We start from the raw sequence: 17,302 nt of genomic DNA on the forward strand, positions 1-17,302 counted from the left end.
ATCAATATCCTCCCCCCCCAATTATTGCATTATGGGAAATTTAAAAACCCAGAGAACTTCATAATCTTTATAAATAATATTAATCTACATTCATACTCACTCTTCCTTCAAGTGTACATCTACATGTCACCTTATGAGAAAAGTTGTTGCTAACTGCTGGATACCTATGAGTAGGGATGGGGATGAGAATGTAACATTTCTTTCTTTAAAAAATAGAGTTCAAATATATCGAAATAAGAATGTTTGTTATGTATCACAATTGATGTGCTTGTTACATTTTCTATATATCTGTAATTTCTTTAAATTTAAATTAGAAAAAAAAATAAAAATGAAGGAATGAATAAGTTGACAAAAATTTTACTGGTTTATTTTCATCTTTTTCTCAAATGAATCCACTGAAAATTCCACAGTATAGGTCTTTTATTCCACTCCATCTTTACCAGGGCTCTGATATGAACATAGGAGATCCAGCATACTATGTATTTAGTCTCCTTTCTATTTAAGTTGCTCATACAATTTAATTCCAAGTTTATTTTTGGTCATCTGCAGTATGATAATATAAGATGAAGGTCTCTTTGGATGCTGTCATAGTGTCTATAGCAGGGCAAATTATAATAAAATATCTGTCCAAGTCTTAATCCCTAGTATTTGGGTATGTGGCCTTTTTTGGAAATAGTCTTTGCAAATGTAATCATAGATCTCAAAATCATATCCTCCTGGATTTAAGTGGGCCCTAAGTCAAATTATTAATATTATTCTAAGAAATATCAGAAAATATAGAGATACACAGAATAAAAAAAGGAAGGCCATGTGAAGATAGAAAGATTAGAGTAACACAATTATGAGAGAGAGAGAGAGAGAGAGAGATTGATTTATGGACATTATTATTATAGTACCATTTATGGAATATTTTCTCTATTGATATGAAATGATAACTTTGTTATGTATTGGTTTCGTGTATATACTTGAACCTATTTTTGAGCTTAGTATTCTGTTTCATTTGTTCTATCAAATTCATTTGACAGTATAAAGCTAATAAATATGTTATGATGATATGGAAACCTATGTCTGGAATTTACTTTTCAGGAGACAACAAAAAGGGTATCAGCAAGAATGTAGAAGTAGACAGCTCTAGATTTTTGAGTCTCAATTGAAACATTGTAAAAAAACATCAAAAACCTCTTAGAACTGCGGTTATCAGAATTCTGATTGCCCCAGGTTAATAGCAATCTTGAAGTCAATAGTCTGTGTTTCCAATATGGATCTCTGATCCCTGTTTCTGGAGGTAGCAGGGTTGAATTTATTCAATAATTTTTGTGAATGGCTCTTATAACCTGTCTAGAGGTCAGCTATAGGATTGACATAAAGAGCTCTTCTGTTTTGCCTAACATGGAAATCACTCAGAGTGGAAAAGCAGTGGACATTGCTTAGAATAATTTTAAAAATTCCAGAGCCATCTGGAGGGTTTAAAGTTGAAACACACAATAGAACTTTTAGCCATGAGAAAAAAACCATAAGTGGCTGGATGGTAAATGAGTGCCTAGCACAGAGCCAAACTGAAAAGATTGGGAGAGTTTTGGAGTTTGTTGTTATTGTTTTCAGCTATTGATATTCTAGAAAATCTCAGTCAAAACACTGGCTATACATAAGCCATGCCTTCAACAAATAAAAATAGTACAACATGAATAAGGAACAAATTTAAATTTGCAGACTTACCACATTGCATTTGTTATTTTATCTGAATATTTTTATTGCTTTTTAGTCATACTTAACATTAGAATTTACTTTGACATAATTATAAAAGCATGAAATATAATTTATTCTAATTTGGTTCCCAGCTCTTCCCTTTTCCCTGTTCTCTTCCTTCCCATTCCCTTCTCTCTAGTCTACTGATCTTTTTGCTATTTATTTATAGATTTTTAAATTGGGATCACGTGGATATATGCATTATAATACTTGAGTGCCTAGTATTCAAAAATATGGATTATAAAAATAAGCAGGGAATGCTCAAAGAAAAAAGGAGTTGACAGAAACCATAATTGAGGAAGCTCAAACATTGAACTTATTAGACAAAGATTTCAAATCAAATGTCTCAAACATGCTTGGAGAACAATAAGAAATAATAAAAGAGAACTAAAGAAAGATTGCAAAATGATGTATGAAGAAAGTAAGAATATTAATAAAGAGATAAAAATTACAAAAAGAAACCAAACAAATTCTGGAAACAAAAAGTACAATAACTGAATTTTTAAAAAATATTAGAATGAGGGCTGAGGTTGAAGCTCAGTGACAGAGTGCTTGCCTAGCCTGTGTGGGGCACTGGGTTAGATTCTCAGCACCACTTATCAATAAATAAATAAATAAAAAGTCCATTGTCAACTGAAAAAATATTTAAAAATATATCCAGGAATCCTGAAAATCATGTCTATTACCACTTTTTTTTTTGGTACTGAGGACTGAACACAGGGACACTCAAACACTGAGCCACATTCTCTGCCCTATTTTGTATTTTATTTAGAGACAGGGCATCACTGAGTTACAGAGTGCCTTGCTGTTGTTGAGAAAGGGCTGGGATTATGGGTCAGTGTTGGAGTGCTATCCTAGCTTGTGTGAGCCACTTGGTTTGATTCTCAGCACTGCATATAAATTTTAAAAATAAATAAATAAAGGTCAATCAACAATTTAAAAAAAATCCTAGAATTATTCAAAAGTAGGTTTGACTAGTCAGAAGAAATAATCACCAAACTTGAAGATAAGAAAATTATCCAATCTGAGGAGCAGAAAGAAAAAAATGAAGAAAAAAAGATATCAGAAACTAATGGACCTGTGTTTTTAGCAGACTATAATATGTATATGAACGTCTCAGAAAAAAAAGAACAACAGAGAAAGGGGCAGAAAATAATATTTAAAGCATTAATGGCCAAAAACTTCCCAAATTTGACATAAGATCTGGACCTATATATTCAAAAATCTCAATGAACTCAATGTAGGAAAAAAATGATTCCCTGTGCAATATAGTACAGTCAAGTTGCAAAAAGCCAAAGACAAGGAGAAAAATTTGAAAGTAGCAAAAAAGACTGACTCATCATGTCGAAGGGGTCCTTAAGATTTATAGCTATTTTTTTCATCAGAATTCATGGAAGCCAGAAAGCAGTGAGATGACATATACAAGGGTTAAAAGATCAAACTAAGAAATCTATCTGCCAAGAATTCTATATCTGGCAAAACTCTCCTTCATAAATGAAGGGAAAATTAATACATTGCCAGGTAAGCAAAAACTATGTCAGTTCTTTATTAAATTATTTACTTATTATTTATTCTAATTTGTTATAAATGACAGCAAAATGCAATTCATTTCATATTACACGTATAGAGCACAATTTTTCAAGTCACTGGTTGTACACAAAATATTTTCACACCATTTGTGTCTTCATACATGTACTTATGGTAATGGCTAACTCATTCCACTGTCTTTCCTACCTCCTTGCCCCTCCGTACTTCTCCATCCTTATATCAAAGAAACCATTCAGCCTTTGGGTTTTGGGGATTTGCTTACTTCACTTAGCATTTTTTTCTCCAACTCCATCCATTTATCTGAAAATGCCATGATTTTATTGTCTTTTAATGCTGAGTAATATTCCATTGTATTTATATATATACCAAAGTTTCCCTATGCATTCATCTACTGAAGAGCATCTGGGTTGTTTACATGATTTAGCTTTAGTGAAATGTGCTGCTATAAGCATTGATGTAGCTGTGTCCCTGTAGTATGCTGGTTTTAAGTCTTTTGGGGTATAGACCAAGGAGTTAGATAGCTAGGTCAAATAGTGGTTCCATTCCAAGTTTTCAAAGGAATCTCCATATTAGATTTACTTTACCAATTTGCTCTCCCACCAGCAATGTATGAGTTTGCCTCTTTCCCTACATCCTTGCCAACACTTTTTGTTGTTTTATTCTTGATAACTGCCATTCTGACTGGAGTGAGATGAAATATTAGAGTACTTTTGATTTGCATTTCTCTAATTACTAGAGATGTTGAATATTTTTTTTTATATATTTGTTGATTGATAGTATATCCTCTTCCAACAAGTGTCTGTTTAGTTTCTTGGCCCATTTAGTCATTTGGGTTATTTGTTGTTTTTTTTTTTTTTTTGGTGTTAACATTTTTAAGTGCTTTATATATCCTAGAGATTAGTGCTCTATCTGATGTGCTTGTGGTAAATATTTGTTCCCATTCTGTATGCTCTCTATTCACCTTAATGATTGTTTATTTTGCTGATAAGAAGTTTTTTAGTTTAAATCCATCCCATTTATTAAATCTTGGTTTTAATCATTGCACTATAGGAGTCTTATTAAGGAAGTCAGGGCCTAATCTGACATGATGACATTAGGGACAGGTCTCTGGTTTAATTCTTAGGTCCTTGATCTACTTTGAGTTGAGTTTTGTGTATGGCGAAAGACAAATATTTAATTTCCTTTTGTTGCATGCGGATTTCCAGTTTTTCCAGCACCATTTGTTGAAGAAGCTATCTTTTCTCCAATATGTGTTCCTGGTGCCTTTGTGTAATATGAGATAACTGTAAATATGTGGGCTTGTCTCTGTGTTGTCTATTCTGTACCATTGGTCTACAGGTCTATTTTGGTGCCAATACGATGATGTTTCTGTTACTGTTGCTCTGTAGTATAGTTTAAGATCTGGAATACTAATGCCACTAGCTTCACTCTTCTTGCTAAAGATTGCTTTAGATATTCTTCTCTTTAATTTTTTCAGATGGATTTCATGATTGCTTTTTTATTTCGATGAGGAATGTCATTGGGATTTGGATTGGGTAGCATTGAATCTGTATAGTGCTTTTTGTAGTATGATCATTTTGACAATATTAATTCTGCCTATCCAAGAACAAGACAGATCTTTCCATCTTCTAGGGTCTTCTTTAATTTATTTCTTTAGCATTTTTTAGTTTTCATTGTAGAGGTTTTCACCATTTTTGTTAGATTGATTTCCAACTATTTTATTTTTTGAGGCTATTGTAAACTGGGTGGTTTTACTAGTTTCTCTTTCTGAGGATTTGTCACTGATGTACAGAAATGCCTTTGATCTATGGGTGTTGATCAAAGTAGCATATCCTGCTACTTTGCTGAATTCATATATTACTTCTAGAAGATCTCTGGTGGAATTTTTTTGAGTCTTCTAGGTATAGAATCATATCATCAAAAATAGTGATAATTTGTTTTCTAATTTTCCTGTTCATATCACTTTAATTTTATTCAACTGTCTAATTGCTCTGGCTAGAGTTTCAAGAACTATGTTAAATAGAAGTGGTGAAAGAGGGAATCCCTGTCTTGTTCCAGTTTTTAGAGGGATGCTTTCAATTTTTCTCCATTTAGAATGATGTTGGCCTGGGGCTTAGCATAGATAGGTTTTTACCATGTTAAGATATGTTTCTGATATCCCTAGTTTTTCCTGTGTTTTGAACCTGAAGGTGCTGCATTTTTTTAAATGCTTTCTCTGTATCTTATCTATCTATTGAGATGATCATATGATTCTTATCTTTAAGTCTATTGATGTGATGAATTACATTTATTGATTTCCGTATGTTGAACTAACCTTGCATCTCTTGGATGAATCCCACTTGATCCTGGTGCATTATCTTTTTGATATGTTTTTGTATTGGATTTTCCAGAATTATCTTGAGATTTTTTGCATCTATAATCATCATAGATATATGCCTGAAGTTTTCATTCTTTGATGTGTCTATCTCATTTTGGAATCAAGGTGATATTGGCATCATAGAATGTGTTTGAAAGTATTCCCTCTTTTTCTATTTCATGAAATAATTTGAGAAGTATTGGTATTAGTTCTTCTTTAAAAGTCTTCTAGAACTCAGCTGTGTATTCATTCAGTCCTGGGCTTTTCTTGGTTGGTAGACTTCTGATGGCATCCTCTATTTCTTTTCTTAAAATTGATATGTTTAAAATGTATATATCATCCTGATTTAGTTGGGTCATATGATATGCCTCTAGAAATTTGTCAATGCTTTGATATTTTCTATTTTATTGAAGTATAAATTTTCAAAATAATTTCTAATTAACTTCTGTACTTCTGTAGTGTCTGTCATGGTATTTCATTTTTCATCACATTTGTTAATAATTTGAGTTTTCTCTGTCATTCTCTTCATTAATATGGCTAACGTTTTATAAATTTTATTTATTTTTTCAAAGAACCAACTTTTTGTTTTGTCATTTTTTTTAAATTTTTTCTTTTGTTTCAATTTCAAAAACCAAATAGAAAGCATCACCATCAGACTATATCCCTTGGAAATCAGGATCTCAGACAATAAAAATAAAATATAAAACCTTGAAAATAAAGTTGACCTCACAGTGAAGATGATAATAAACCATGAACAGAATATTAAGAATTTTGGGATACCATCAAAAGATCAAATTTAAGATTTATTGGGATAGAGGAAGGTTCAGAGGTTCAAGCTAAAGGAATGAACAATGTCTTCAATGAAATTATATCAGGAAATTTCCCAAACATGAAGAATGAATTAAAAAATCAAATACAAGATGCCTTTAGTACACCAAATGTGCAAATTGACAACACATCTACAGCAACACACATTATAATGAAAATGCATAACATACAGAATAAGAATACAATTTTAAAGGCTGCAAGAGAGAAAAATCAGAAGATTCCATATAAAGGCAGACCAATTCAGATATCAGCAGATTTTTCAACCCAGACTCTCAAAGCCAGGAGATGCTGGAACAACATATACCAAGCTATGAAAAACAATGGATGCCAACCAAGAATCTTATATCCAGCAAAATTAAGCTTCAGATTTGATGATGAAATAAAAATCTTCCATGATAAACAAATCTAAAGGAATTTACAGCAAGAAAGCCTGCACTACAGAACATTCTTGGCAAAATATTCCATGAGGAGGAAATGAAAAACGCAATGAAAATCTGCAAAGGGAAGAACTAGTATAAAGGAAATACGGTCAAGTTAAATACCAAAAATAAACAAAAATGACCAGAAATACAAGTCATGTCTCAATAATAACCCTGAATGTTAATGGCCTAAACTCACCAATCAAAAGACATAGACTGATAGATTTGATTAAAAAAAAAGAAAACAAAACAAAACCAAACAATAAGCTGCCTTCAAGAGAGTTATATCATAGGAAAAGAGATCCACAGACTGAAGGTGAAATATTGGAATAAAATATACCATTCACATGGTCTGTGTAAACACACAAGGGTTTCCATCCTCATATCAAATAAAGTAGACTTCAAGCCAAAGTTAATCAAAAGGGATAAAGATGGACATTTCATACTGCTTAAGGGAACCATACATCACTAAGGCATTACAGTTATAAATATATATGCCCCAAACAATGGAGCATCTACATTAATCAAACAAACTCTTCTCAAGTTCAAGTCTCAAATAAATCACAACACAATCATTTTGGGTGACTTTAACACACCTCTTTCACCACTGGATAGGTTTTCCAAACAAAAGCTAAAAAAAAAGAAACTATAGAACTCAATAATAGAAACAATAACTTAGACTTAACTGACATATATAGAATATAGTATGCATCAATGACAGAATGCACTTTCTTCTCAGCAGGACATGGATCGTTTTCTAAAATATACCATATATTATGTCACAAAAAACTCTTAGTAAATACAAAAAAAATAGATGTACTACCTTGCATTCTATCAGACCACAATGGAATGAAATTAGAAATCAATGATAAAATAAAAAATAAAAGCTACCCCAACATCTGGAGACTAAATAATATGCTAATGAAAGAATAATGTGTTGTAAAAGATATAAAGGAGGAGATTAAAATATTCTTAGAGGTAAATGAAAACAGTGGTACAATGTATTGAAATCTCTGGGACATTATGAAGGCAGTTCTAAGAGGAAAGTTCATTGCATGGAGTTCATTCATTCAAAGAATTATGGCATTTGCAGGGAAATGGATGGCATTACAGAAGATTATGCTAAGTGAAGTTAGCCTATCGCCCCCCCCAAAAAAATGCTGAATGTTTTCTCTGATATGGGGGGGGGTGACTCAAAGAGGGGTAGGGAGGAGAGCATTGGAGAAAGATTACCTCTAGATAGGGAATAGGGATGGGAGGGAAAGGGAGGGAGAAGAGGAATAGCAAGGATGGTGGAAGAAGAAGGTCATCATTATACAAAATACATTATGAAGATGTGAATTTGGTGTCAACATACCTTATATACAAACAGAGATAAGGTAAATTGTGTTATAAAGGTGTATTAAGAATTGTAATGCAAAAAAAGAGAGCTCATGTATAATGGCATAATTTGGCATGAACATACTTTACATACAGACTTACGAAAAATTGTGCTGTATAATGGATAAATATGAAGTAATGCATTCCACTATTGTCATTTATGTAACAAATGAATAAATAAAAAAGAAAAACTCAACAAATATATGAAGGGTTATTAATAACATATTTGCCCTATGAGAAATGTTAAAGGGACTGCTTTGGACTGATATGAAAGTCCAAAGGATAATATATAGTAACTCAAGTCCATATGAAAAAATAAACACAATGGTGAAAGTAGCTATATAGGCAAATATAAAAGAAATCAATATTAATGTATTTATGGTTTATAACTACTCTTTTTTATTATTTGAAAGGCAAATACAAAACCCAATAACTCTTAATCTATATTCATGCTCACACAATGTATAAAACATAACATTTCAAAAGAATATTAAAAATGGAGTTATTTAGGATTGGAATATATACAACTGAAACTAAGTTGGCATTATTTCAACTAGGAAGCTTTAATTCAAGATATTAATTGTAATCCCCAGTGTAATTGCTAAGAAAATAAAAATGGATATGCAGAGAAATACAAAGAGAAGGCAGTCAATAAAGGTATACTGGTTGACCATCCCTTACCTGAAATACTTGGTACCAGAAGTACTTTAGATTTTGAACTATTTGCAAATAATGATATATATATATATATATATATATATATATATATATATATAATGATATATCTTGGAGATTGGAATCAAACTCAAACATAGAATGTATTTAAGTATTATAAACACCTCAGGCATATAGCCTGAATGAAATTTTATTTTATTTTATTTTTTTTTAATGTTACAGTGAAGATTTTTATACTCAGCTATACTTTAAATACAATGAAATTCATCCATGTTAACTGTATGAGTTAATGACATTTAGTAAATTTACAGGACAGTGCAACCATCACAGCAATCTATTACCTCCCAAAGGTCCCTCATAAACATTATTTTTACAGTTTTACATTCAATAGTCATTAATATGGTATTATGTAAAAATGTGGATGTGTAACCGATGTGATTCTGCAACTTGTATTTGGGGTAAAAAATGGGAGTTCATAACCCTGAATGAAATTTTATACAATGCATTTAGTATACCTGCATTTTGACTGTGACCTTTCACATGAATTCATGTGTGGGAGTTTTCCACTTGTGATATTAGTCATCAGCCTTTTGTCACCTTGACCAAAAGACCTGACAAAAACAATTTAGAAGAAGAAAAGTTCATTTTGATTCACATACGTTTCAGAGGTTCAATCCATTGTCAGTAAACACCATTGCTCTGGGCCAAGGTGAGGCAGATCATCATGGTGAAAGGCTGTGATAGAGGAAAGCTGCTAAGCACATGGCAACTGTGAAAGTGGGTGGTTGGAGGGACATCAGGGAGAAGATAAACCCTTTCATGGCACACCCTTAATGATTTATCTACTTCCAACAACTGGGTTCTATCACCCAGTAGTCCAGCCAGATATCAATGAACATTAAATCAATTAATCCAATAATGAGAATAGAGCCCTCATGTTCTAATCTTTTCACCACCGAACATTGCTGCATTGCCTAATATAAGAGATTTTGGGTGAGAGGAATTCCAGATCTGAACCCAAAACTTCAATTTTTGTACCTTGGATCCATTATAGGCATCTTGTCAATGTTTAAGGAATTGCAAATTTTAAGACATTTCAGATTTCAGATTTTTGCATAGTGGTGCTCAACCTAGAAGCAAAACTCAGCTAAACATAGAAGTAGACACTAATGGAAAAGTTGATAGAAATGCATATAAGATATGCAGAAAACATGGGCTGGGTTGTGGCTCAGCGGTATAGTGCTCATCTAGCATGTGTGAGGCCCTAGATTCAATCTTCAGCACTACATGAATGTAAATAAAAATAAAGGTATTGGGTCCAACTACAACTAAAAAATAAATATTAAAAAATGATATGCAGAAAACAAATAGCTAAATCATCAGAGTAACACTTTCATAATTCGTCACTACTATAAGTGTAAATGAAATAAACTCTCCAATTAGAAGGTAGATATTAGAAGAGTAGATTTAAAGTCAGGATCCATCCATATGTTGTCTGTAAGAAACTTACTTGAGACAAAAAGACATAACAAAGTTAAGCATAAAAGGATGGAAAAAATATCCCATGCAAATAGCAACCAAAAAAGGATTCGGTGGCTGTATTAGTATCAGAAAAAAGCAGATTGTAATAAAAAAAAGTTTGTAAGTAGCAAAGAAGGATAATACATATTGATAAAAGTTTCAATCTGTCAAGAAATATAACACTGATAAATGTATATGCTTATATATTTATACACAAACCCCAAAATATATGAAGCAAAAGAAGACAGGCATAAGCAAGAAATACAGCTCCACAATGATAGTTTGATACTTCAATACCCCATGTCTTAGTCAATTTGTGCTGCTATAACAAAATATCACACGTGGAAATTGATAAGTAATAGAAATTTATTACTTACTATTCCAAATGCTGGGAAATCCAGATCAAACTACCCACAAGTTCAATATATGGTTAGTACTGCTTTCTGATCCAAAAATGTAAAAATGTTTTATATATATATTAATTGACACATTGTATTTGGCCACAATTATGGATATAGTGTGACATTTAAAAAACTAATGATCAGATTAGGGTAATTAACTTATTGATCATGTCAGACATTTATCATTTCTTGTTGAGACCATTTGAAATATTCTTTATTAGCTATTTTGAATATTTAAAATATTCTGCATGAGCTATTCAACTAACTATTTCCTACCACAATTATGACAGTACTCAGGATCATTAGAAGTTATTCTTCCTATCCAATTATACCCTGGTACCTATTATAAGATGGTATATTATTGCTAAATCCTCTAGTGGGGATTAATGTTATGTCCTCACATGGCAGAAGGGTTATAAGGGGCAAGATAGCCCCCTAAAACCTTTTATAAGATACTAACCCATTAATGAGGGTGGCACCTCATGGCCTAATTCTTTCCTGAATGTCCCAGTTTTTAAATGTTGCTGATTGAGGATTAAATTTCAACATTACTTTTTTAAAATATATTTTAGTTGTAAATGTACACAATACCTTTATTTTATTTGTTTATTTTTATGTGGTGTCAAGGATCAAACCCAGTGCCTCATGCATGCTAGGCAATTGCTCTACCACTGAGCTGCAATCCCAGCTCCTCAACATGAATTTTTGAGGAGACACTAAATTTCAAACTATAGCACCTCACTTAAAATAATGAATACATCATGTAATCAGAAAATCAATAAAGAATTAGGGAACTTGAAGAACACCATAAACCAATTATATATAAAAGAACACTTATCTAATCAAAGGAGAATATGCATTTTCCTCAATTATACATGGAACACTTTTCAGATTAGACCATATGCTGGGCCTCAAAATAAGTTTTAATAGAGTTGAAGACTGACATCAAACAAAGTAGCTTATGCAAGCACAATGGAATGAAACTAGAAATGAATACAAAAGGAAACCTAGAAAACTCACAAATATGTGAGAATTAAACATACATTTAAATATTCAATGGGCGAAAGAAGAAATACTAGGGAAAGTTATGAAATATCTTGAAATGAAGTATTTCAACAGAGCCAAACCTAAAATAGTGCAACTAAAATAGTGCTTAAAGATATATTTAAAGTTGTAAACACCTACACCTGAAAGGAAGAACTATCTCAAATCAACCAGTAACTTAATTATATACCTTAAGGATCTGAAAAAATAAAAGCATACTAATCCAAAGTTAGCAGAAGAAAAAAAAAAATATATATATATGTATATATTATAATGGGGATAAAATAGAGAACAAAAAAAATAAAGAACATTTATGGGAAAATGCTGGTTCTTTTAAAAGATCAACAGAATTTTCAAAATTTTAGTTGGATTAGCTAAGAAAAAAGAGAGTAGACTTACATTACTAAAACCAGAAATCAAAAAAGATATTTCTACTGATTTTTAGAAATAAAAAGGACTATAAAAGAATATTATGAACAATTGTAAACCAAAAAATTGCATAACTGTGACAAATTTCTAGAAACATAACCCGCAAACAATGATCAGAAAGAAAAAATCTAAACAGACCTAGAACAAACAAGGAGATTGAATCAGCAATCCAAACCCTCCCAACAAAGTTTCAGCACTAGATGGCTTCACTGGTTAATTCTACCAAATTTAAAAAATTAATACCAATGCTTCTCAGGCTCTTCCAAAATATTGAAGAGGAGGAAATACATGCTAACTGACTCTTTAAGGTCAGGATTATTCTGATACCAAGAGCCAGAGATTGTACAAGAAAAGAAAACTGTAGACCAATATCCTTTAAGAATTTAGATGCAAAAATCCTTTTCAACATACTAGTTAACTGAATCCATGAAATTTAACAGCATATGTCCAGGATTACACAATGACAAAGTAGGATTCATTCCAGAAATATAAAGGTGTTTCAACATATGAAAGACAATATAATTCTTTACATTAATAGAGTTTTTTTTTTAAATCACTCAATGAATAAAGAATGGAAAGCAATTTCCTCAAATTCTTCAGTCAATCACACTGTATGGTGAAAGCTTGAAAAATTGATTTACTAAGATCAGGAAAAAGAAAAGGATATACATTTTTTTTTTACCATTTCTATCCAATAAAAATCCTGGAAATTGTAGCCAGATCAATTAGGCAAGAAAAAGAGACAAAGTCTTCTAAACTGAAAATAAGTAAACTATCTCCTTTTGCACATGACATAATCTTAGATATTATAAAACCCAAAAGAATCCACAAATATCTTATTAGAAGTAATAAATTCAGCAAAGTTTTAGGATATAAAACAAGCATAGTTGATATCCATCAACTATTTCCAAACACAATGAACAAGGTATAATGGAAATTTGAAAATAATTTCATTTGCATTATAATCCAAAAATAAAATGTTTTAAAATAAACAACTGAGGAATTGCGAAGTGTTGCACAGATTTTTCTTAATGTGTACATAAATGTAGTAATATTTGAGTAATACCTAACTACCATTTCTAATTTTATTCAAATAAAAACATGTCTTAATGCCTTTTCTATAGTGTTGAATGGGCAATATTAGTTTACTAGCTCTTTTTATTTCCACATACAAGAAAAAACACCTAAGTCAATCTCTATTCAAGGTCTGTAATTTAGATTGAACGGACAGAAATTTATCCAATTTAAGATGTTAGAGAACTTTCAGAATTCACTTGTATTATTATAGGTCATTCCTAAAGCATTTTAAAATGTAGACTTTTGCAATAGGGATTTCTATAAAGTCAAAAAGAGCCTGAAGTATAAGATTAACAAACTATATCAGTCTGACTGGACATACATAATAAAACTCTTGTCTAATTTTATTTGTACATGCTTGGCCTCCCTAACTGAATCCTACACTTCTTGAGAATAGAAACTATGTATACATTTTATGTATCCCATTATACCTGATAATGTTATTTACCAGACTAATCAACTTTTATATCAACAGGCATATCATCTTAGTACAATATAGTTTACAATAGCAAACTAGGTCTCTCTGAAAAATACCAGCAGAGCATTAAAATGATTAGGATTGCTGACCAGATTGTATTACCTGAGGGCACAGAACAGACAAAGGCAGCCATACTAAACAGGTTGCTGGAATGGCAGAGAGCAAAAGATAAAAAAAAAAGGGGAAAATAGAGTAAAAGAAAGAATTCATTATTTTTAGGGGTGCAGTTATTGAACCCAGGGGCACTTAACCATTGAGCAACATCCCCAGCCCTTTTTATTTTTTTTTATTTTGCAATAGAATCTCACTAAGTTACTTAGGGCCTTGCTAAGTTGCTGAGGCTGGCTTTGAACTTATAATCCTCCTGCCTCAGCCACTGAGCTGTAGAGATTATAGGCAAACAGCAGCATCTTGCCTGACAAGAATTGATTCTTGAGCAAAACATATGGCTCTTTTGTGTTTTCAGTTTTTGTTCTATTTTACAATGCAGTGTCCATCATTGGACTTTTTAAAATCTCATTTTCAATTGACCTAATTATTACATAAATGTATAGAGTCTAATGTGATCTTTTGATAGATGTATACATCATTAGAAATTTTGCTTTAGAAAAAAACCTCAGAACATCTGAAGTGAAAGACAAAAGTAACAGGCTGATCTTGTGTCTTATGTTTCACAATAAACTTGGTCAGCATTTGATACATCTTAATAAATGTTATATAGAGAATGGATTGGCACCAAGCTACAGCATCTCTGTGTTTGAAATGTATCATTCTTCCTAAATAAGATTATCTTTTTGTTCAATCAAATTCAGATGTTGTCGCTCATAAGTCTACTTTATCCTTGAACTAATGGAAAACACCAGAGGGTGAGAGTAAGCAATATTACACATTTTATAGAATCTTATCATACTGAAAGCAGTGCCAAATATTATGAATTTATACTGACTCTTCATTTTACACTTACATCTTATTCATGTAATTCACAAGTACTAAGAACAAATAGTTTTTCCTTCAGTAGAAATTGTACTCCCTGAATTGAACTATTGATTATATTAAGAGAATGAAATCAGGATCCTGAGTTCTATTTGTAATCTGTGGAACTGACCTCTATTTCTTTGCTAAATCAGACCCTCTTTTATCCATCACTTTTGTTACCTTGTCAATAAGACATAGAGCCATAATATAAATAAAGCAACAATCTAGAGTCAGACTTCAAGCCCCATATCTTCAACCTATCTTACTATATAACTGTGCACAAGGACTTTACCATCTGTGAGCCTGTCTCCTCAAAAGAAAGATACTTATAATTATCTTATAGGGTGGTTGTAAGGAGTAAATAAGATCATGTATGTGAAAATCATTTTTGTGAAAGGTCTAATGATAGCCAGCCATTATTGATATTGTTATTGTCATAAGTTTCTGCTTTGTGGGATCTTAAAAGGATTTACTAAATGGGATAAAGCATTACTTCAATAATCAAAACCCCTGGAGCTTAACAATAATAAAATGATAATAGCTCCCATTTGACACAACCCATCATGATCTGGCCTGGCTTACCTACCTGACCTTATCTCCTATTTCTCTTTCTCCCTTCATCACAATTTGCCAGCCACATGGGTGTTTCTGTTCTTACAATAAAATATTAAAATATTTATTTCATCATTAGAAACATTACACTTATTGATGTCTCTGCCTGAAATTTTCTTCCCCCATCTTTTTATGAATCTATCCTTGTACATCTTTCATGTTTCTGATCAAGTGCCATATCTTTAGAGAAGAAGCCTTTCCAAACAACCCTAAGTATTCTCCCTCTTGTTCTTTTTCTCTGTTTGATACTATATGTTTACTTATGTATTGTCTATATTTCCAAGTAGAATATGAGACCTATAAGAGCAAGGACTGTTTTCTAAGTTCATCATTATATCCTAACAAAAAGTATAGGGTCAGGCTTATGACTTTATGTGCAAAACCTTGTTTTCCATGCATTATTGCATTTAATATTCATAGTTACCATGTGGAGTACATACATCATCTAAATTTTGATGAGAAGAAAGAAAATTTATTTTAGTAAGATAAAATAAATTGCTCAAGTTCACACAGCAATTAAGTAGGAGATTCAGGATTTGAACCCAGGTAGTTTCACTCTACTGGCCTTACCCTAGATACTCTAGTGTCTCTAAAGTATTTATATTTTACTCACTATATGGTTACCACTGTGTTAAAGCTTTAATTTAGTCCATGTTATTATTTTTTTTCAGAGAAGAAACTCAATTCAGGCAGTCTAAGTAATTTGCCTCAGTGACATTGGTAGTAATTCCAGCAACTCAGGAGACTGAAGCAGGAGGAACTCAAGCTCAAGGTCAGCCTCAGCAACTTAGTGAGACCCTGTCTCAAATTAAAAATAAAAAAGCTGGGGATGTAGCTCAGTGGTTAAGTGCCCCTGAGTTCAAATCTAAACACCAAAAAAAAAAAAAAAAGATGAAATTGTCCCACCATTTTAAAGAATTCTTTTACTGAATTGCTTTCAAAGGTATAATAATTCATTTAATTTCTGACCTAGTGCTTTCTATTTTTTTTTCCAATTTTTGGGTTACTTTGTTAAGCATATTACAAATAAAATTGAACTTCATTGTCACAAATATTTACTCCTATTTGTGAGGTAGATGAGTGTCCTCCTCTGGTTCATGTCAAATGGCTAGTTAATTTCAGCTCTGAAACTATAAATCTAGTTTTGTGATGAATTTCCAATTTCATTATATTTTGTCCTCAGTAACACCTTGTTTAATAACCTGAGCTAACTGGAAACAAAAAATTTTGTGTGTTTCATTCTTTTAAAATATGTCCTCTGTAATTTCAGATAAATCTCAATCATCTTTCTTAACCTTATGCATGTAATTGATGTATTTTTAGTTACAACTACTTAGGTGATTGTTCTGCATATCTTCCTAAAGATATGTATGTTGAGGGTAGAAAAAATGAGTAGTTTCAGGGCTGGGTTTGTGGCTCAGTGGTAGCATGCTTGCCTAGCATGCATGACACACTGGGTTTGATTCTCAGAACCACATACAAATAAATAAAATAAAAATCCATCAACAACTAAAAATATTTAAAAAAATAAATATGAATAAGAAGATATTATATATCTTTAAGGCTTCAAATAAGAGACAGGTACTATCTAAACCCTAGGTATACACAAGGTCACTTATGTTAGTTCCCATAATCTAAGTGTGAAATCTCACAAAAGAAAGATTCCACTGAAACAGAGTATTTTCAAACAAAACAAAAACCACATAAAGGAAAGAATACGCATCTCCCCCTTCTCCCCACCCCCCCACACACAAATTTCACAATGTTTAAATTTGTCTTTATTATCATGGCTTATATAGAATTCTTTTTACCA

Source organism: Urocitellus parryii, chromosome X (assembly GCF_045843805.1).
Source record: "Urocitellus parryii isolate mUroPar1 chromosome X, mUroPar1.hap1, whole genome shotgun sequence".
Lineage (NCBI taxonomy): Eukaryota > Metazoa > Chordata > Mammalia > Rodentia > Sciuridae > Urocitellus > Urocitellus parryii.